This window comes from Triturus cristatus, chromosome 11 (assembly GCF_964204655.1).
Source record: "Triturus cristatus chromosome 11, aTriCri1.1, whole genome shotgun sequence".
NCBI classification, from domain to species: domain Eukaryota; kingdom Metazoa; phylum Chordata; class Amphibia; order Caudata; family Salamandridae; genus Triturus; species Triturus cristatus.
This window is the reverse complement of record NC_140594.1, coordinates 936,349,992-936,373,242: the sequence shown is the minus strand read 5'-3', so window position 1 is coordinate 936,373,242 and position 23,251 is coordinate 936,349,992. Positions and strand designations below refer to the sequence as shown.

At 36.8% G+C, this 23,251-nt stretch overlaps 1 long non-coding RNA gene across 1 annotated transcript in view; it reads right to left on the bottom strand.

Moving 5' to 3' along the window:
• The window catches only part of LOC146785658 (uncharacterized), a 50,119-nt gene extending 26,868 nt beyond the window's left edge, over positions 1-23,251 (bottom strand). Inside the window, exons 1-43 of the long non-coding RNA XR_014970732.1 lie at positions 23,129-23,251; positions 22,619-22,773; positions 22,108-22,230; positions 21,598-21,752; positions 21,090-21,208; positions 20,580-20,734; positions 20,069-20,190; positions 19,557-19,680; positions 19,049-19,167; positions 18,540-18,660; positions 18,032-18,150; positions 17,520-17,676; positions 17,009-17,131; positions 16,497-16,619; positions 15,985-16,108; positions 15,477-15,595; positions 14,966-15,088; positions 14,455-14,576; positions 13,942-14,065; positions 13,431-13,553; positions 12,921-13,042; positions 12,411-12,565; positions 11,900-12,021; positions 11,389-11,511; positions 10,879-11,033; positions 10,368-10,490; positions 9,858-10,012; positions 9,350-9,468; positions 8,840-8,994; positions 8,329-8,450; positions 7,817-7,940; positions 7,309-7,427; positions 6,800-6,920; positions 6,289-6,411; positions 5,777-5,900; positions 5,265-5,388; positions 4,753-4,876; positions 3,733-3,856; positions 2,710-2,833; positions 1,686-1,809; positions 1,176-1,296; positions 665-787; positions 153-276 (exon numbers count right to left, since the gene is read on the bottom strand). This is a non-coding gene — a long non-coding RNA (uncharacterized LOC146785658). The remainder of the gene's footprint in view (positions 1-152; positions 277-664; positions 788-1,175; positions 1,297-1,685; positions 1,810-2,709; positions 2,834-3,732; positions 3,857-4,752; positions 4,877-5,264; positions 5,389-5,776; positions 5,901-6,288; positions 6,412-6,799; positions 6,921-7,308; positions 7,428-7,816; positions 7,941-8,328; positions 8,451-8,839; positions 8,995-9,349; positions 9,469-9,857; positions 10,013-10,367; positions 10,491-10,878; positions 11,034-11,388; positions 11,512-11,899; positions 12,022-12,410; positions 12,566-12,920; positions 13,043-13,430; positions 13,554-13,941; positions 14,066-14,454; positions 14,577-14,965; positions 15,089-15,476; positions 15,596-15,984; positions 16,109-16,496; positions 16,620-17,008; positions 17,132-17,519; positions 17,677-18,031; positions 18,151-18,539; positions 18,661-19,048; positions 19,168-19,556; positions 19,681-20,068; positions 20,191-20,579; positions 20,735-21,089; positions 21,209-21,597; positions 21,753-22,107; positions 22,231-22,618; positions 22,774-23,128) is intronic.

The window sequence follows — 23,251 nt, the reverse complement described above, 5'->3', positions numbered from 1 at the left end:
AACTATCATGACCAACACAATGTGATCCATATTACTCTCATCTTGACAGAAATTATGTTCAGGCACAGTCTCCCACTATAAGGTAGTGAGGACATGCTGATGCTGCGAGCGTCTTTTTAATGCATAAAGGAATTATTGTGAGTTAAACTTGCCTTGTATATTGGTAAAATGATGCCGTATGCCGGAAGACTTCCTTTTTTTTTTTTGTTCTTCAGTCTCGGCAATTCAGAGAAACTCGGTTGTGAAACACTGCCACCTCTGGTCATTCAGTATAATCTGTAGATGGAAAAGTCCACTGTTAGCACATTTTCTATAAGCAATACAAAAAAATCTTGATTTTTAGAAAGGGTAAACAGATCAATACTATGGAGTCTTTTATTGTGAAAATCAACAGCTCATTAGAAAATCAAATCTCAATTTTAGTTTTTAACCTCACATACTTCTCTGCAACATTGCTAGCTCCAGGATATAAAGCAGGCTTTAGTAGCGTTGGAGGCAGCCAGGCTTTTATGAACTATCATGACCAACACAATGTGATCCATATTACTTTCATCTTGACAGAAATTATGTTCAGGCACAGTCTCCCACTGTAAGGTAGTGAGGACATGCTGATGCTGTGAGCGTCTTTTTAATGCATAAAGGAATTATTGTGAGTTTTACTTGCCTTATAAATTGGTAAAATGATGCCGTATGCCGGAAGACTTCCTTTTTTTTTTTTGTCTTCAGTCTCGGCAATTCAGAGAAACTCGGTTGTGAAACACTGCCACCTCCGGTCATTCAGTATAATCTGTAGATGGAAAAGTCCACTGTTAGCACATTTTCTATAAGCAATACAAAAAAATCTTGATTTTTAGAAAGGGTAAACAGATCAATACTATGGAGTCTTTTATTGTGAAAATCAACAGCTCATTAGAAAATCAAATGTCAATTTTAGTTTTTAACCTCACATACTTCTCTGCAACATTGCTAGTTCCAGGATATAAAGCAGGGTTTAGTAGCGTTGGAGGCAGCCAGGCTTTTATGAACTATCATGACCAACACAATGTGATCCATATTACTCTCATCTTGACAGAAAATATGTTCAGGCACAGTCTCCCACTATAAGGTAGTGAGGACATGCTGATGCTGTGAGCGTCTTTTTAATGCATAAAGGAATTATTGTGAGTTTTACTTGCCTTGCATATTGGTAAAATGATGCCGTATGCCGGAAGACTTCCTTTTTTTTGTTTCTTCAGTCTCGGCAATTCAGAGAAACTCGGTTGTGAAACACTGCCACCTCTGGTCATTCAGTATAATCTGCAGATGGAAAAGTCCACTGTTAGCACATTTTCTATAAGCAATACAAAAAAATCTTGATTTTTAGAAAGGGTAAACAGATCAATACTATGGAGTCTTTTATTGTGAAAATCAGAAAGCTCTTTAGAAAATCAAATCTCAATTTTAGTTTTTAACCTCACATACTTCTCTGCAACATTGCTAGTTCCAGGATATAAAGCAGGGTTTAGTAGCGTTGGAGGCAGCCAGGCTTTTATGAACTATCATGACCAACACAATGTGATCCATATTACTCTCATCTTGACAGAAAATATGTTCAGGCACAGTCTCCCACTATAAGGTAGTGAGGACATGCTGATGCTGTGAGCGTCTTTTTAATGCATAAAGGAATTATTGTGAGTTAAACTTGCCTTGTATATTGGTAAAATGATGCCGTATGCCGGAAGACTTCCTTTTTTTTTTTTGTTCTTCAGTCTCGGCAATTCAGAGAAACTCGGTTGTGAAACACTGCCACCTCTGGTCATTCAGTATAATCTGTAGATGGAAAAGTCCACTGTTAGCACATTTTCTATAAGCAATACAAAAAAATCTTGATTTTTAGAAAGCGTAAACAGATCAATACTATGGAGCCTTTTATTGTGAAAATCAACAGCTCATTAGAAAATCAAATCTCAATTTTAGTTTTTAACCTCACATACTTCTCTAGAACATTGCTAGTTCCAGGATATAAAGCAGGCTTTAGTAGCGTTGGAGGCAGCCAGGCTTTTATGAACTATCATGACCAACACAATGTGATCCATATTACTTTCATCTTGACAGAAATTATGTTCAGGCACAGTCTCCCACTATAAGGTAGTGAGGACATGCTGATGCTGTGAGCGTCTTTTTAATGCATAAAGGAATTATTGTGAGTTAAACTTGCCTTGTATATTGGTAAAATGATGCCGTATGCCGGAAGACTTCCTTTTTTTTTTTTGTTCTTCAGTCTCAGCAATTCAGAGAAACTCGGTTGTGAAACACTGCCACCTCTGGTCATTCAGTATAATCTGTAGATGGAAAAGTCCACTGTTAGCACATTTTCTATAAGCAATACAAAAAAATCTTGATTTTTAGAAAGGGTAAACAGATCAATACTATGGAGTCTTTTATTGTGAAAATCAAAAGCTCATTAGAAAATCAAATCTCAATTTTAGTTTTTAACCTCACATACTTCTCTGCAACATTGCTAGTTCCAGGATATAAAGCAGGGTTTAGTAGCGTTGGAGGCAGCCAGGCTTTTATGAACTATCATGACCAACACAATGTGATCCATATTACTCTCATCTTGACAGAAATTATGTTCAGGCACAGTCTCCCACTATAAGGTAGTGAGGACATGCTGATGCTGTGAGCGTCTTTTTAATGCATAAAGGAATTATTGTGAGTTAAACTTGCCTTGTATATTGGTAAAATGATGCCGTATGCCGGAAGACTTCCTTTTTTTTTTTTGTTCTTCAGTCTCGGCAATTCAGAGAAACTCGGTTGTGAAACACTGCCACCTCTGGTCATTCAGTATAATCTGTAGATGGAAAAGTCCACTGTTAGCACATTTTCTATAAGCAATACAAAAAAATCTTGATTTTTAGAAAGGGTAAACAGATCAATACTATGGAGTCTTTTATTGTGAAAATCAACAGCTCATTAGAAAATCAAATCTCAATTTTAGTTTTTAACCTCACATACTTCTCTGCAACATTGCTAGCTCCAGGATATAAAGCAGGCTTTAGTAGCGTTGGAGGCAGCCAGGCTTTTATGAACTATCATGACCAACACAATGTGATCCATATTACTTTCATCTTGACAGAAATTATGTTCAGGCACAGTCTCCCACTGTAAGGTAGTGAGGACATGCTGATGCTGTGAGCGTCTTTTTAATGCATAAAGGAATTATTGTGAGTTTTACTTGCCTTATAAATTGGTAAAATGATGCCGTATGCCGGAAGACTTCCTTTTTTTTTTTTGTCTTCAGTCTCGGCAATTCAGAGAAACTCGGTTGTGAAACACTGCCACCTCCGGTCATTCAGTATAATCTGTAGATGGAAAAGTCCACTGTTAGCACATTTTCTATAAGCAATACAAAAAAATCTTGATTTTTAGAAAGGGTAAACAGATCAATACTATGGAGTCTTTTATTGTGAAAATCAACAGCTCATTAGAAAATCAAATGTCAATTTTAGTTTTTAACCTCACATACTTCTCTGCAACATTGCTAGTTCCAGGATATAAAGCAGGGTTTAGTAGCGTTGGAGGCAGCCAGGCTTTTATGAACTATCATGACCAACACAATGTGATCCATATTACTCTCATCTTGACAGAAAATATGTTCAGGCACAGTCTCCCACTATAAGGTAGTGAGGACATGCTGATGCTGTGAGCGTCTTTTTAATGCATAAAGGAATTATTGTGAGTTAAACTTGCCTTGTATATTGGTAAAATGATGCCGTATGCCGGAAGACTTCCTTTTTTTTTTTTGTTCTTCAGTCTCGGCAATTCAGAGAAACTCGGTTGTGAAACACTGCCACCTCTGGTCATTCAGTATAATCTGTAGATGGAAAAGTCCACTGTTAGCACATTTTCTATAAGCAATACAAAAAAATCTTGATTTTTAGAAAGGGTAAACAGATCAATACTATGGAGTCTTTTATTGTGAAAATCAACAGCTCATTAGAAAATCAAATGTCAATTTTAGTTTTAAACCTCACATACTTCTCTGCAACATTGCTAGCTCCAGGATATAAAGCAGGCTTTAGTAGCGTTGGAGGCAGCCAGGCTTTTATGAACTATAATGACCAACACAATGTGATCCATATTACTTTCATCTTGATAGAAATTATGTTCAGGCACAGTCTCCCACTGTAAGGTAGTGAGGACATGCTGATGCTGTGAGCGTCTTTTTAATGCATAAAGGAATTATTGTGAGTTTTACTTGCCTTATAAATTGGTAAAATGATCCCGTATGCCGGAAGACTTCCTTTTTTTTTTCTTCAGTCTCGGCAATTCAGAGAAACTAGGTTGTGAAACACTGCCACCTCTGGTCATTCAGTATAATCTGCAGATGGAAAAGTCCACTGTTAGCACATTTTCTATAAGCAATACAAAAAAATCTTGATTTTTAGAAAGGGTAAACAGATCAATACTATGGAGTCTTTTATTGTGAAAATCAGAAAGCTCTTTAGAAAATCAAATCTCAATTTTAGTTTTTAACCTCACATACTTCTCTGCAACATTGCTAGTTCCAGGATATAAAGCAGGGTTTAGTAGCGTTGGAGGCAGCCAGGCTTTTATGAACTATCATGACCAACACAATGTGATCCATATTACTCTCATCTTGACAGAAAATATGTTCAGGCACAGTCTCCCACTATAAGGTAGTGAGGACATGCTGATGCTGTGAGCGTCTTTTTAATGCATAAAGGAATTATTGTGAGTTAAACTTGCCTTGTATATTGGTAAAATGATGCCGTATGCCGGAAGACTTCCTTTTTTTTTTTTGTTCTTCAGTCTCGGCAATTCAGAGAAACTCGGTTGTGAAACACTGCCACCTCTGGTCATTCAGTATAATCTGTAGATGGAAAAGTCCACTGTTAGCACATTTTCTATAAGCAATACAAAAAAATCTTGATTTTTAGAAAGCGTAAACAGATCAATACTATGGAGCCTTTTATTGTGAAAATCAACAGCTCATTAGAAAATCAAATCTCAATTTTAGTTTTTAACCTCACATACTTCTCTAGAACATTGCTAGTTCCAGGATATAAAGCAGGCTTTAGTAGCGTTGGAGGCAGCCAGGCTTTTATGAACTATCATGACCAACACAATGTGATCCATATTACTTTCATCTTGACAGAAATTATGTTCAGGCACAGTCTCCCACTATAAGGTAGTGAGGACATGCTGATGCTGTGAGCGTCTTTTTAATGCATAAAGGAATTATTGTGAGTTAAACTTGCCTTGTATATTGGTAAAATGATGCCGTATGCCGGAAGACTTCCTTTTTTTTTTTTGTTCTTCAGTCTCGGCAATTCAGAGAAACTCGGTTGTGAAACACTGCCACCTCTGGTCATTCAGTATAATCTGTAGATGGAAAAGTCCACTGTTAGCACATTTTCTATAAGCAATACAAAAAAATCTTGATTTTTAGAAAGGGTAAACAGATCAATACTATGGAGTCTTTTATTGTGAAAATCAAAAGCTCATTAGAAAATCAAATCTCAATTTTAGTTTTTAACCTCACATACTTCTCTGCAACATTGCTAGTTCCAGGATATAAAGCAGGGTTTAGTAGCGTTGGAGGCAGCCAGGCTTTTATGAACTATCATGACCAACACAATGTGATCCATATTACTCTCATCTTGACAGAAATTATGTTCAGGCACAGTCTCCCACTATAAGGTAGTGAGGACATGCTGATGCTGTGAGCGTCTTTTTAATGCATAAAGGAATTATTGTGAGTTAAACTTGCCTTGTATATTGGTAAAATGATGCCGTATGCCGGAAGACTTCCTTTTTTTTTTTTGTTCTTCAGTCTCGGCAATTCAGAGAAACTCGGTTGTGAAACACTGCCACCTCTGGTCATTCAGTATAATCTGTAGATGGAAAAGTCCACTGTTAGCACATTTTCTATAAGCAATACAAAAAAATCTTGATTTTTAGAAAGGGTAAACAGATCAATACTATGGAGTCTTTTATTGTGAAAATCAACAGCTCATTAGAAAATCAAATCTCAATTTTAGTTTTTAACCTCACATACTTCTCTGCAACATTGCTAGCTCCAGGATATAAAGCAGGCTTTAGTAGCGTTGGAGGCAGCCAGGCTTTTATGAACTATCATGACCAACACAATGTGATCCATATTACTTTCATCTTGACAGAAATTATGTTCAGGCACAGTCTCCCACTGTAAGGTAGTGAGGACATGCTGATGCTGTGAGCGTCTTTTTAATGCATAAAGGAATTATTGTGAGTTTTACTTGCCTTATAAATTGGTAAAATGATGCCGTATGCCGGAAGACTTCCTTTTTTTTTTTTGTCTTCAGTCTCGGCAATTCAGAGAAACTCGGTTGTGAAACACTGCCACCTCCGGTCATTCAGTATAATCTGTAGATGGAAAAGTCCACTGTTAGCACATTTTCTATAAGCAATACAAAAAAATCTTGATTTTTAGAAAGGGTAAACAGATCAATACTATGGAGTCTTTTATTGTGAAAATCAACAGCTCATTAGAAAATCAAATGTCAATTTTAGTTTTTAACCTCACATACTTCTCTGCAACATTGCTAGTTCCAGGATATAAAGCAGGGTTTAGTAGCGTTGGAGGCAGCCAGGCTTTTATGAACTATCATGACCAACACAATGTGATCCATATTACTCTCATCTTGACAGAAAATATGTTCAGGCACAGTCTCCCACTATAAGGTAGTGAGGACATGCTGATGCTGTGAGCGTCTTTTTAATGCATAAAGGAATTATTGTGAGTTTTACTTGCCTTGCATATTGGTAAAATGATGCCGTATGCCGGAAGACTTCCTTTTTTTTGTTTCTTCAGTCTCGGCAATTCAGAGAAACTCGGTTGTGAAACACTGCCACCTCTGGTCATTCAGTATAATCTGCAGATGGAAAAGTCCACTGTTAGCACATTTTCTATAAGCAATACAAAAAAATCTTGATTTTTAGAAAGGGTAAACAGATCAATACTATGGAGTCTTTTATTGTGAAAATCAACAGCTCATTAGAAAATCAAATGTCAATTTTAGTTTTAAACCTCACATACTTCTCTGCAACATTGCTAGCTCCAGGATATAAAGCAGGCTTTAGTAGCGTTGGAGGCAGCCAGGCTTTTATGAACTATAATGACCAACACAATGTGATCCATATTACTTTCATCTTGATAGAAATTATGTTCAGGCACAGTCTCCCACTGTAAGGTAGTGAGGACATGCTGATGCTGTGAGCGTCTTTTTAATGCATAAAGGAATTATTGTGAGTTTTACTTGCCTTATAAATTGGTAAAATGATCCCGTATGCCGGAAGACTTCCTTTTTTTTTTCTTCAGTCTCGGCAATTCAGAGAAACTAGGTTGTGAAACACTGCCACCTCTGGTCATTCAGTATAATCTGCAGATGGAAAAGTCCACTGTTAGCACATTTTCTATAAGCAATACAAAAAAATCTTGATTTTTAGAAAGGGTAAACAGATCAATACTATGGAGTCTTTTATTGTGAAAATCAGAAAGCTCTTTAGAAAATCAAATCTCAATTTTAGTTTTTAACCTCACATACTTCTCTGCAACATTGCTAGTTCCAGGATATAAAGCAGGGTTTAGTAGCGTTGGAGGCAGCCAGGCTTTTATGAACTATCATGACCAACACAATGTGATCCATATTACTCTCATCTTGACAGAAAATATGTTCAGGCACAGTCTCCCACTATAAGGTAGTGAGGACATGCTGATGCTGTGAGCGTCTTTTTAATGCATAAAGGAATTATTGTGAGTTAAACTTGCCTTGTATATTGGTAAAATGATGCCGTATGCCGGAAGACTTCCTTTTTTTTTTTTGTTCTTCAGTCTCGGCAATTCAGAGAAACTCGGTTGTGAAACACTGCCACCTCTGGTCATTCAGTATAATCTGTAGATGGAAAAGTCCACTGTTAGCACATTTTCTATAAGCAATACAAAAAAATCTTGATTTTTAGAAAGGGTAAACAGATCAATACTATGGAGTCTTTTATTGTGAAAATCAAAAGCTCATTAGAAAATCAAATCTCAATTTTAGTTTTTAACCTCACATACTTCTCTGCAACATTGCTAGCTCCAGGATATAAAGCAGGCTTTAGTAGCGTTGGAGGCAGCCAGGCTTTTATGAACTATAATGACCAACACAATGTGATCCATATTACTTTCATCTTGATAGAAATTATGTTCAGGCACAGTCTCCCACTGTAAGGTAGTGAGGACATGCTGATGCTGTGAGCGTCTTTTTAATGCATAAAGGAATTATTGTGAGTTTTACTTGCCTTATAAATTGGTAAAATGATGCCGTATGCCGGAAGACTTCCTTTTTTTTTTGTTCTTCAGTCTCGGCAATTCAGAGAAACTCGGTTGTGAAACACTGCCACCTCTGGTCATTCAGTATAATCTGTAGATGGAAAAGTCCACTGTTAGCACATTTTCTATAAGCAATACAAAAAAAATCTTGATTTTTAGAAAGCGTAAACAGATCAATACTATGGAGTCTTTTATTGTGAAAATCAACAGCTCATTAGAAATTCAAATCTCAATTTTAGTTTTTAACCTCACATACTTCTCTGCAACATTGCTAGTTCCAGGATATAAAGCAGGCTTTAGTAGCGTTGGAGGCAGCCAGACTTTTATGAACTATCATGACCAACACAATGTGATCCATATTACTCTCATCTTGACAGAAATTATGTTCAGGCACAGTCTCCCACTGTAAGGTAGTGAGGACATGCTGATGCTGTGAGCGTCTTTTTAATGCATAAAGGAATTATTGTGAGTTTTACTTGCCTTGCATATTGGTAAAATGATGCCGTATGCCGGAAGACTTCCTTTTTTTTTTTTCTTCAGTCTCGGCAATTCAGAGAAACTCGGTTGTGAAACACTGCCACCTCTGGTCATTCAGTATAATTTGCAGATGGAAAAGTCCACTGTTAGCACATTTTCTATAAGCAATACAAAAAAAATCTTGATTTTTAGAAAGCGTAAACAGATCAATACTATGGAGTCTTTTATTGTGAAAATCAACAGCTCATTAGAAAATCAAATCTCAATTTTAGTTTTTAACCTCACATACTTCTCTGCAACATTGCTAGCTCCAGGATATAAAGCAGGCTTTAGTAGCATTGGAGGCAGCCAGGCTTTTATGAGCTATCATGACCAACACAATGTGATCCATATTACTTTCATCTTGACAGAAATTATGTTCAGGCACAGTCTCCCACTGTAAGGTAGTGAGGACATGCTGATGCTGTGAGCGTCTTTTTAATGCATAAAGGAATTATTGTGAGTTTTACTTGCCTTATAAATTGGTAAAATGATCCCGTATGCCGGAAGACTTCCTTTTTTTTTTCTTCAGTCTCGGCAATTCAGAGAAACTAGGTTGTGAAACACTGCCACCTCTGGTCATTCAGTATAATCTGCAGATGGAAAAGTCCACTGTTAGCACATTTTCTATAAGCAATACAAAAAAAATCTTGATGATTAGAAAGCGTAAACAGATCAATACTATGGAGTCTTTTATTGTGAAAATCAACAGCTCATTAGAAATTCAAATCTCAATTTTAGTTTTTAACCTCACATACTTCTCTGCAACATTGCTAGTTCCAGGATATAAAGCAGGCTTTAGTAGCGTTGGAGGCAGCCAGGCTTTTATGAACTATCATGACCAACACAATGTGATCCATATTACTCTCATCTTGACAGAAATTATGTTCAGGCACAGTCTCCCACTATAAGGTAGTGAGGACATGCTGATGCTGTGAGCGTCTTTTTAATGCATAAAGGAATTATTGTGAGTTTTACTTGCCTTGCATATTGGTAAAATGATGCCGTATGCCGGAAGACTTCCTTTTTTTTGTTTCTTCAGTCTCGGCAATTCAGAGAAACTCGGTTGTGAAACACTGCCACCTCTGGTCATTCAGTATAATTTGCAGATGGAAAAGTCCACTGTTAGCACATTTTCTATAAGCAATACAAAAAAAATCTTGATTTTTAGAAAGCGTAAACAGATCAATACTATGGAGTCTTTTATTGTGAAAATCAACAGCTCATTAGAAAATCAAATCTCAATTTTAGTTTTTAACCTCACATACTTCTCTGCAACATTGCTAGTTCCAGGATATAAAGCAGGCTTTAGTAGCGTTGGAGGCAGCCAGACTTTTATGAACTATCATGACCAACACAATGTGATCCATATTACTCTCATCTTGATAGAAATTATGTTCAGGCACAGTCTCCCACTGTAAGGTAGTGAGGACATGCTGATGCTGTGAGCGTCTTTTTAATGCATAAAGGAATTATTGTGAGTTTTACGTGCCTTGCATATTGGTAAAATGATGCCGTATGCCGGAAGACTTCCTTTTTTGTTTTTTTCTTCAGTCTCGGCAATTCAGAGAAACTCGGTTGTGAAACACTGCCACCTCTGGTCATTCAGTATAATCTGTAGATGGAAAAGTCCACTGTTAGCACATTTTCTATAAGCAATACAAAAAAATCTTGATGATTAGAAAGCGTAAACAGATCAATACTATGGAGTCTTTTATTGTGAAAATCAACAGCTCATTAGAAATTCAAATCTCAATTTTAGTTTTTAACCTCACATACTTCTCTGCAACATTGCTAGTTCCAGGATATAAAGCAGGCTTTAGTAGCGTTGGAGGCAGCCAGGCTTTTATGAACTATCATGACCAACACAATGTGATCCATATTACTCTCATCTTGACAGAAATTATGTTCAGGCACAGTCTCCCACTATAAGGTAGTGAGGACATGCTGATGCTGTGAGCATCTTTTTAATGCATAAAGGAATTATTGTGAGTTTTACTTGCCTTGCATATTGGTAAAATGATGCCGTATGCCGGAAGACTTCCTTTTTTTTGTTTCTTCAGTCTCGGCAATTCAGAGAAACTCGGTTGTGAAACACTGCCACCTCTGGTCATTCAGTATAATTTGCAGATGGAAAAGTCCACTGTTAGCACATTTTCTATAAGCAATACAAAAAAAATCTTGATTTTTAGAAAGCGTAAACAGATCAATACTATGGAGTCTTTTATTGTGAAAATCAACAGCTCATTAGAAAATCAAATCTCAATTTTAGTTTTTAACCTCACATACTTCTCTGCAACATTGCTAGTTCCAGGATATAAAGCAGGCTTTAGTAGCGTTGGAGGCAGCCAGACTTTTATGAACTATCATGACCAACACAATGTGATCCATATTACTCTCATCTTGATAGAAATTATGTTCAGGCACAGTCTCCCACTGTAAGGTAGTGAGGACATGCTGATGCTGTGAGCGTCTTTTTAATGCATAAAGGAATTATTGTGAGTTTTACGTGCCTTGCATATTGGTACAATGATGCCGTATGCCGGAAGACTTCCTTTTTTGTTTTTTTCTTCAGTCTCGGCAATTCAGAGAAACTCGGTTGTGAAACACTGCCACCTCTGGTCATTCAGTATAATCTGTAGATGGAAAAGTCCACTGTTAGCACATTTTCTATAAGCAATACAAAAAAATCTTGATTTTTAGAAAGGGTAAACAGATCAATACTATGGAGTCTTTTATTGTGAAAATCAACAGCTCATTAGAAAATCAAATCTCAATTTTAGTTTTTAACCTCACATACTTCTCTGCAACATTGCTAGCTCCAGGATATAAAGCAGGCTTTAGTAGCATTGGAGGCAGCCAGGCTTTTATGAGCTATCATGACCAACACAATGTGATCCATATTACTTTCATCTTGACAGAAATTATGTTCAGGCACAGTCTCCCACTGTAAGGTAGTGAGGACATGCTGATGCTGTGAGCGTCTTTTTAATGCATAAAGGAATTATTGTGAGTTTTACTTGCCTTATAAATTGGTAAAATGATGCCGTATGCCGGAAGACTTCCTTTTTTTTTTGTTCTTCAGTCTCGGCAATTCAGAGAAACTCGGTTGTGAAACACTGCCACCTCTGGTCATTCAGTATAATCTGTAGATGGAAAAGTCCACTGTTAGCACATTTTCTATAAGCAATACAAAAAAAATCTTGATTTTTAGAAAGCGTAAACAGATCAATACTATGGAGTCTTTTATTGTGAAAATCAACAGCTCATTAGAAATTCAAATCTCAATTTTAGTTTTTAACCTCACATACTTCTCTGCAACATTGCTAGTTCCAGGATATAAAGCAGGCTTTAGTAGCGTTGGAGGCAGCCAGGCTTTTATGAACTATCATGACCAACACAATGTGATCCATATTACTTTCATCTTGACAGAAATTATGTTCAGGCACAGTCTCCCACTATAAGGTAGTGAGGACATGCTGATGCTGTGAGCGTCTTTTTAATGCATAAAGGAATTATTGTGAGTTTTACTTGCCTTGCATATTGGTAAAATGATGCCGTATGCCGGAAGACTTCCTTTTTTTTGTTTCTTCAGTCTCGGCAATTCAGAGAAACTCGGTTGTGAAACACTGCCACCTCTGGTCATTCAGTATAATTTGCAGATGGAAAAGTCCACTGTTAGCACATTTTCTATAAGCAATACAAAAAAAATCTTGATTTTTAGAAAGCGTAAACAGATCAATACTATGGAGTCTTTTATTGTGAAAATCAACAGCTCATTAGAAAATCAAATCTCAATTTTAGTTTTTAACCTCACATACTTCTCTGCAACATTGCTAGTTCCAGGATATAAAGCAGGCTTTAGTAGCGTTGGAGGCAGCCAGACTTTTATGAACTATCATGACCAACACAATGTGATCCATATTACTCTCATCTTGATAGAAATTATGTTCAGGCACAGTCTCCCACTGTAAGGTAGTGAGGACATGCTGATGCTGTGAGCGTCTTTTTAATGCATAAAGGAATTATTGTGAGTTTTACTTGCCTTGCATATTGGTAAAATGATGCCGTATGCCGGAAGACTTCCTTTTTTTTTTTTTCTTCAGTCTCGGCAATTCAGAGAAACTCGGTTGTGAAACACTGCCACCTCTGGTCATTCAGTATAATCTGTAGATGGAAAAGTCCACTGTTAGCACATTTTCTATAAGCAATACAAAAAAATCTTGATTTTTAGAAAGGGTAAACAGATCAATACTATGGAGTCTTTTATTGTGAAAATCAACAGCTCATTAGAAAATCAAATCTCAATTTTAGTTTTAAACCTCACATACTTCTCTGGAACATTGCTAGCTCCAGGATATAAAGCAGGCTTTAGTAGCGTTGGAGGCAGCCAGGCTTTTATGAACTATCATGACCAACACAATGTGATCCATATTACTTTCATCTTGATAGAAATTATGTTCAGGCACAGTCTCCCACTGTAAGGTAGTGAGGACATGCTGATGCTGTGAGCGTCTTTTTAATGCATAAAGGAATTATTGTGAGTTTTACTTGCCTTATAAATTGGTAAAATGATGCGGTATGCCGGAAGACTTCCTTTTTTTTTTTTTTCTTCAGTCTCGGCAATTCAGAGAAACTCGGTTGTGAAACACTGCCACCTCTGGTCATTCAGTATAATCTGTAGATGGAAAAGTCCACTGTTAGCACATTTTCTATAAGCAATACAAAAAAATCTTGATTTTTAGAAAGCGTAAACAGATCAATACTATGGAGCCTTTTATTGTGAAAATCAACAGCTCATTAGAAAATCAAATCTCAATTTTAGTTTTTAACCTCACATACTTCTCTGCAACATTGCTAGTTCCAGGATATAAAGCAGGCTTTAGTAGCGTTGGAGGCAGCCAGGCTTTTATGAACTATCATGACCAACACAATGTGATCCATATTACTTTCATCTTGACAGAAATTATGTTCAGGCACAGTCTCCCACTGTAAGGTAGTGAGGACATGCTGATGCTGTGAGCGTCTTTTTAATGCATAAAGGAATTATTGTGAGTTAAACTTGCCTTGTATATTGGTAAAATGATGCCGTATGCCGGAAGACTTCCTTTTTTTTTTTTGTTCTTCAGTCTCGGCAATTCAGAGAAACTCGGTTGTGAAACACTGCCACCTCTGGTCATTCAGTATAATCTGTAGATGGAAAAGTCCACTGTTAGCACATTTTCTATAAGCAATACAAAAAAAATCTTGATTTTTAGAAAGCGTAAACAGATCAATACTATGGAGTCTTTTATTGTGAAAATCAACAGCTCATTAGAAAATCAAATCTCAATTTTAGTTTTTAACCTCACATACTTCTCTGCAACATTGCTAGCTCCAGGATATAAAGCAGGCTTTAGTAGCATTGGAGGCAGCCAGGCTTTTATGAGCTATCATGACCAACACAATGTGATCCATATTACTTTCATCTTGACAGAAATTATGTTCAGGCACAGTCTCCCACTGTAAGGTAGTGAGGACATGCTGATGCTGTGAGCGTCTTTTTAATGCATAAAGGAATTATTGTGAGTTTTACTTGCCTTATAAATTGGTAAAATGATGCCGTATGCCGGAAGACTTCCTTTTTTTTTTGTTCTTCAGTCTCGGCAATTCAGAGAAACTCGGTTGTGAAACACTGCCACCTCTGGTCATTCAGTATAATCTGTAGATGGAAAAGTCCACTGTTAGCACATTTTCTATAAGCAATACAAAAAAAATCTTGATTTTTAGAAAGCGTAAACAGATCAATACTATGGAGTCTTTTATTGTGAAAATCAACAGCTCATTAGAAAATCAAATCTCAATTTTAGTTTTTAACCTCACATACTTCTCTGCAACATTGCTAGTTCCAGGATATAAAGCAGGCTTTAGTAGCGTTGGAGGCAGCCAGACTTTTATGAACTATCATGACCAACACAATGTGATCCATATTACTCTCATCTTGATAGAAATTATGTTCAGGCACAGTCTCCCACTGTAAGGTAGTGAGGACATGCTGATGCTGTGAGCGTCTTTTTAATGCATAAAGGAATTATTGTGAGTTTTACTTGCCTTATAAATTGGTAAAATGATGCGGTATGCCGGAAGACTTCCTTTTTTTTTTTTTTCTTCAGTCTCGGCAATTCAGAGAAACTCGGTTGTGAAACACTGCCACCTCTGGTCATTCAGTATAATCTGTAGATGGAAAAGTCCACTGTTAGCACATTTTCTATAAGCAATACAAAAAAATCTTGATTTTTAGAAAGCGTAAACAGATCAATACTATGGAGCCTTTTATTGTGAAAATCAACAGCTCATTAGAAAATCAAATCTCAATTTTAGTTTTTAACCTCACATACTTCTCTGCAACATTGCTAGTTCCAGGATATAAAGCAGGCTTTAGTAGCGTTGGAGGCAGCCAGGCTTTTATGAGCTATCATGACCAACACAATGTGATCCATATTACTTTCATCTTGACAGAAATTATGTTCAGGCACAGTCTCCCACTGTAAGGTAGTGAGGACATGCTGATGCTGTGAGCGTCTTTTTAATGCATAAAGGAATTATTGTGAGTTTTACTTGCCTTATAAATTGGTAAAATGATCCCGTATGCCGGAAGACTTCCTTTTTTTTTTCTTCAGTCTCGGCAATTCAGAGAAACTAGGTTGTGAAACACTGCCACCTCTGGTCATTCAGTATAATCTGCAGATGGAAAAGTCCACTGTTAGCACATTTTCTATAAGCAATACAAAAAAAATCTTGATGATTAGAAAGCGTAAACAGATCAATACTATGGAGTCTTTTATTGTGAAAATCAACAGCTCATTAGAAATTCAAATCTCAATTTTAGTTTTTAACCTCACATACTTCTCTGCAACATTGCTAGTTCCAGGATATAAAGCAGGCTTTAGTAGCGTTGGAGGCAGCCAGGCTTTTATGAACTATCATGACCAACACAATGTGATCCATATTACTCTCATCTTGACAGAAATTATGTTCAGGCACAGTCTCCCACTATAAGGTAGTGAGGACATGCTGATGCTGTGAGCGTCTTTTTAATGCATAAAGGAATTATTGTGAGTTTTACTTGCCTTATAAATTGGTAAAATGATGCCGTATGCCGGAAGACTTCCTTTTTTTTTTTTGTTCTTCAGTCTCGGCAATTCAGAGAAACTCGGTTGTGAAACACTGCCACCTCTGGTCATTCAGTATAATCTGTAGATGGAAAAGTCCACTGTTAGCACATTTTCTATAAGCAATACAAAAAAATCTTGATTTTTAGAAAGGGTAAACAGATCAATACTATGGAGTCTTTTATTGTGAAAATCAACAGCTCATTAGAAAATCAAATCTCAATTTTAGTTTTTAACCTCACATACTTCTCTGCAACATTGCTAGCTCCAGGATATAAAGCAGGCTTTAGTAGCATTGGAGGCAGCCAGGCTTTTATGAGCTATCATGACCAACACAATGTGATCCATATTACTTTCATCTTGACAGAAATTATGTTCAGGCACAGTCTCCCACTGTAAGGTAGTGAGGACATGCTGATGCTGTGAGCGTCTTTTTAATGCATAAAGGAATTATTGTGAGTTTTACTTGCCTTATAAATTGGTAAAATGATGCCGTATGCCGGAAGACTTCCTTTTTTTTTTTGTTCTTCAGTCTCGGCAATTCAGAGAAACTCGGTTGTGAAACACTGCCACCTCTGGTCATTCAGTATAATCTGTAGATGGAAAAGTCCACTGTTAGCACATTTTCTATAAGCAATACAAAAAAAATCTTGATTTTTAGAAAGCGTAAACAGATCAATACTATGGAGTCTTTTATTGTGAAAATCAACAGCTCATTAGAAAATCAAATCTCAATTTTAGTTTTTAACCTCACATACTTCTCTGCAACATTGCTAGTTCCAGGATATAAAGCAGGCTTTAGTAGCGTTGGAGGCAGCCAGACTTTTATGAACTATCATGACCAACACAATGTGATCCATATTACTCTCATCTTGATAGAAATTATGTTCAGGCACAGTCTCCCACTGTAAGGTAGTGAGGACATGCTGATGCTGTGAGCGTCTTTTTAATGCATAAAGGAATTATTGTGAGTTTTACTTGCCTTGCATATTGGTAAAATGATGCCGTATGCCGGAAGACTTCCTTTTTTTTTTTTTTCTTCAGTCTCGGCAATTCAGAGAAACTCGGTTGTGAAACACTGCCACCTCTGGTCATTCAGTATAATCTGTAGATGGAAAAGTCCACTGTTAGCACATTTTCTATAAGCAATACAAAAAAATCTTGATTTTTAGAAAGGGTAAACAGATCAATACTATGGAGTCTTTTATTGTGAAAATCAACAGCTCATTAGAAAATCAAATCTCAATTTTAGTTTTTAACCTCACATACTTCTCTGCAACATTGCTAGTTCCAGGATATAAAGCAGGCTTTAGTAGCGTTGGAGGCAGCCAGGCTTTTATGAACTATCATGACCAACACAATGTGATCCATATTACTCTCATCTTGACAGAAATTATGTTCAGGCACAGTCTCCCACTATAAGGTAGTGAGGACATGCTGATGCTGTGAGCGTCTTTTTAATGCATAAAGGAATTATTGTGAGTTTTACTTGCCTTATAAATTGGTAAAATGATGCCGTATGCCGGAAGACTTCCTTTTTTTTTTTGTTCTTCAGTCTCGGCAATTCAGAGAAACTCGGTTGTGAAACACTGCCACCTCTGGTCATTCAGTATAATTTGCAGATGGAAAAGTCCACTGTTAGCACATTTTCTATAAGCAATACAAAAAAAATCTTGATTTTTAGAAAGCGTAAACAGATCAATACTATGGAGTCTTTTATTGTGAAAATCAACAGCTCATTAGAAAATCAAATCTCAATTTTAGTTTTTAACCTCACATACTTCTCTGCAACATTGCTAGCTCCAGGATATAAAGCAGGCTTTAGTAGCATTGGAGGCAGCCAGGCTTTTATGAGCTATCATGACCAACACAATGTGATCCATATTACTTTCATCTTGACAGAAATTATGTTCAGGCACAGTCTCCCACTATAAGGTAGTGAGGACATGCTGATGCTGTGAGCGTCTTTTTAATGCATAAAGGAATTATTGTGAGTTTTACTTGCCTTATAAATTGGTAAAATGATCCCGTATGCCGGAAGACTTCCTTTTTTTTTTCTTCAGTCTCGGCAATTCAGAGAAACTAGGTTGTGAAACACTGCCACCTCTGGTCATTCAGTATAATCTGCAGATGGAAAAGTCCACTGTTAGCACATTTTCTATAAGCAATACAAAAAAAATCTTGATTTTTAGAAAGCGTAAACAGATCAATACTATGGAGTCTTTTATTGTGAAAATCAACAGCTCATTAGAAAATCAAATCTCAATTTTAGTTTTTAAGCTCACATACTTCTCTGCAACATTGCTAGCTCCAGGATATAAAGCAGGCTTTAGTAGCATTGGAGGCAGCCAGGCTTTTATGAGCTATCATGACCAACACAATGTGATCCATATTACTTTCATCTTGACAGAAATTATGTTCAGGCACAGTCTCCCACTATAAGGTAGTGAGGACATGCTGATGCTGTGAGCGTCTTTTTAATGCATAAAGGAATTATTGTGAGTTTTACTTGCCTTGCATATTGGTAAAATGATGCCGTATGCCGGAAGACTTCCTTTTTTTTGTTTCTTCAGTCTCGGCAATTCAGAGAAACTCGGTTGTGAAACACTGCCACCTCTGGTCATTCAGTATAATCTGCAGATGGAAAAGTCCACTGTTAGCACATTTTCTATAAGCAATACAAAAAAATCTTGATTTTTAGAAAGGGTAAACAGATCAATACTATGGAGTCTTTTATTGTGAAAATCAACAGCTCATTAGAAAATCAAATGTCAATTTTAGTTTTAAACCTCACATACTTCTCTGCAACATTGCTAGCTCCAGGATATAAAGCAGGCTTTAGTAGCGTTGGAGGCAGCCAGGCTTTTATGAACTATAATGACCAACACAATGTGATCCATATTACTTTCATCTTGATAGAAATTATGTTCAGGCACAGTCTCCCACTGTAAGGTAGTGAGGACATGCTGATGCTGTGAGCGTCTTTTTAATGCATAAAGGAATTATTGTGAGTTTTACTTGCCTTATAAATTGGTAAAATGATCCCGTATGCCGGAAGACTTCCTTTTTTTTTTCTTCAGTCTCGGCAATTCAGAGAAACTAGGTTGTGAAACACTGCCACCTCTGGTCATTCAGTATAATCTGCAGATGGAAAAGTCCACTGTTAGCACATTTTCTATAAGCAATACAAAAAAATCTTGATTTTTAGAAAGGGTAAACAGATCAATACTATGGAGTCTTTTATTGTGAAAATCAGAAAGCTCTTTAGAAAATCAAATCTCAATTTTAGTTTTTAACCTCACATACTTCTCTGCAACATTGCTAGTTCCAGGATATAAAGCAGGGTTTAGTAGCGTTGGAGGCAGCCAGGCTTTTATGAACTATCATGACCAACACAATGTGATCCATATTACTCTCATCTTGACAGAAAATATGTTCAGGCACAGTCTCCCACTATAAGGTAGTGAGGACATGCTGATGCTGTGAGCGTCTTTTTAATGCATAAAGGAATTATTGTGAGTTAAACTTGCCTTGTATATTGGTAAAATGATGCCGTATGCCGGAAGACTTCCTTTTTTTTTTTTGTTCTTCAGTCTCGGCAATTCAGAGAAACTCGGTTGTGAAACACTGCCACCTCTGGTCATTCAGTATAATCTGTAGATGGAAAAGTCCACTGTTAGCACATTTTCTATAAGCAATACAAAAAAATCTTGATTTTTAGAAAGGGTAAACAGATCAATACTATGGAGTCTTTTATTGTGAAAATCAAAAGCTCATTAGAAAATCAAATCTCAATTTTAGTTTTTAACCTCACATACTTCTCTGCAACATTGCTAGCTCCAGGATATAAAGCAGGCTTTAGTAGCGTTGGAGGCAGCCAGGCTTTTATGAACTATAATGACCAACACAATGTGATCCATATTACTTTCATCTTGATAGAAATTATGTTCAGGCACAGTCTCCCACTGTAAGGTAGTGAGGACATGCTGATGCTGTGAGCGTCTTTTTAATGCATAAAGGAATTATTGTGAGTTTTACTTGCCTTATAAATTGGTAAAATGATGCCGTATGCCGGAAGACTTCCTTTTTTTTTTGTTCTTCAGTCTCGGCAATTCAGAGAAACTCGGTTGTGAAACACTGCCACCTCTGGTCATTCAGTATAATCTGTAGATGGAAAAGTCCACTGTTAGCACATTTTCTATAAGCAATACAAAAAAAATCTTGATTTTTAGAAAGCGTAAACAGATCAATACTATGGAGTCTTTTATTGTGAAAATCAACAGCTCATTAGAAATTCAAATCTCAATTTTAGTTTTTAACCTCACATACTTCTCTGCAACATTGCTAGTTCCAGGATATAAAGCAGGCTTTAGTAGCGTTGGAGGCAGCCAGACTTTTATGAACTATCATGACCAACACAATGTGATCCATATTACTCTCATCTTGACAGAAATTATGTTCAGGCACAGTCTCCCACTGTAAGGTAGTGAGGACATGCTGATGCTGTGAGCGTCTTTTTAATGCATAAAGGAATTATTGTGAGTTTTACTTGCCTTGCATATTGGTAAAATGATGCCGTATGCCGGAAGACTTCCTTTTTTTTTTTTCTTCAGTCTCGGCAATTCAGAGAAACTCGGTTGTGAAACACTGCCACCTCTGGTCATTCAGTATAATTTGCAGATGGAAAAGTCCACTGTTAGCACATTTTCTATAAGCAATACAAAAAAAATCTTGATTTTTAGAAAGCGTAAACAGATCAATACTATGGAGTCTTTTATTGTGAAAATCAACAGCTCATTAGAAAATCAAATCTCAATTTTAGTTTTTAACCTCACATACTTCTCTGCAACATTGCTAGCTCCAGGATATAAAGCAGGCTTTAGTAGCATTGGAGGCAGCCAGGCTTTTATGAGCTATCATGACCAACACAATGTGATCCATATTACTTTCATCTTGACAGAAATTATGTTCAGGCACAGTCTCCCACTGTAAGGTAGTGAGGACATGCTGATGCTGTGAGCGTCTTTTTAATGCATAAAGGAATTATTGTGAGTTTTACTTGCCTTATAAATTGGTAAAATGATCCCGTATGCCGGAAGACTTCCTTTTTTTTTTCTTCAGTCTCGGCAATTCAGAGAAACTAGGTTGTGAAACACTGCCACCTCTGGTCATTCAGTATAATCTGCAGATGGAAAAGTCCACTGTTAGCACATTTTCTATAAGCAATACAAAAAAAATCTTGATGATTAGAAAGCGTAAACAGATCAATACTATGGAGTCTTTTATTGTGAAAATCAACAGCTCATTAGAAATTCAAATCTCAATTTTAGTTTTTAACCTCACATACTTCTCTGCAACATTGCTAGTTCCAGGATATAAAGCAGGCTTTAGTAGCGTTGGAGGCAGCCAGGCTTTTATGAACTATCATGACCAACACAATGTGATCCATATTACTCTCATCTTGACAGAAATTATGTTCAGGCACAGTCTCCCACTATAAGGTAGTGAGGACATGCTGATGCTGTGAGCGTCTTTTTAATGCATAAAGGAATTATTGTGAGTTTTACTTGCCTTGCATATTGGTAAAATGATGCCGTATGCCGGAAGACTTCCTTTTTTTTGTTTCTTCAGTCTCGGCAATTCAGAGAAACTCGGTTGTGAAACACTGCCACCTCTGGTCATTCAGTATAATTTGCAGATGGAAAAGTCCACTGTTAGCACATTTTCTATAAGCAATACAAAAAAAATCTTGATTTTTAGAAAGCGTAAACAGATCAATACTATGGAGTCTTTTATTGTGAAAATCAACAGCTCATTAGAAAATCAAATCTCAATTTTAGTTTTTAACCTCACATACTTCTCTGCAACATTGCTAGTTCCAGGATATAAAGCAGGCTTTAGTAGCGTTGGAGGCAGCCAGACTTTTATGAACTATCATGACCAACACAATGTGATCCATATTACTCTCATCTTGATAGAAATTATGTTCAGGCACAGTCTCCCACTGTAAGGTAGTGAGGACATGCTGATGCTGTGAGCGTCTTTTTAATGCATAAAGGAATTATTGTGAGTTTTACGTGCCTTGCATATTGGTAAAATGATGCCGTATGCCGGAAGACTTCCTTTTTTGTTTTTTTCTTCAGTCTCGGCAATTCAGAGAAACTCGGTTGTGAAACACTGCCACCTCTGGTCATTCAGTATAATCTGTAGATGGAAAAGTCCACTGTTAGCACATTTTCTATAAGCAATACAAAAAAATCTTGATGATTAGAAAGCGTAAACAGATCAATACTATGGAGTCTTTTATTGTGAAAATCAACAGCTCATTAGAAATTCAAATCTCAATTTTAGTTTTTAACCTCACATACTTCTCTGCAACATTGCTAGTTCCAGGATATAAAGCAGGCTTTAGTAGCGTTGGAGGCAGCCAGGCTTTTATGAACTATCATGACCAACACAATGTGATCCATATTACTCTCATCTTGACAGAAATTATGTTCAGGCACAGTCTCCCACTATAAGGTAGTGAGGACATGCTGATGCTGTGAGCATCTTTTTAATGCATAAAGGAATTATTGTGAGTTTTACTTGCCTTGCATATTGGTAAAATGATGCCGTATGCCGGAAGACTTCCTTTTTTTTGTTTCTTCAGTCTCGGCAATTCAGAGAAACTCGGTTGTGAAACACTGCCACCTCTGGTCATTCAGTATAATTTGCAGATGGAAAAGTCCACTGTTAGCACATTTTCTATAAGCAATACAAAAAAAATCTTGATTTTTAGAAAGCGTAAACAGATCAATACTATGGAGTCTTTTATTGTGAAAATCAACAGCTCATTAGAAAATCAAATCTCAATTTTAGTTTTTAACCTCACATACTTCTCTGCAACATTGCTAGTTCCAGGATATAAAGCAGGCTTTAGTAGCGTTGGAGGCAGCCAGACTTTTATGAACTATCATGACCAACACAATGTGATCCATATTACTCTCATCTTGATAGAAATTATGTTCAGGCACAGTCTCCCACTGTAAGGTAGTGAGGACATGCTGATGCTGTGAGCGTCTTTTTAATGCATAAAGGAATTATTGTGAGTTTTACGTGCCTTGCATATTGGTACAATGATGCCGTATGCCGGAAGACTTCCTTTTTTGTTTTTTTCTTCAGTCTCGGCAATTCAGAGAAACTCGGTTGTGAAACACTGCCACCTCTGGTCATTCAGTATAAT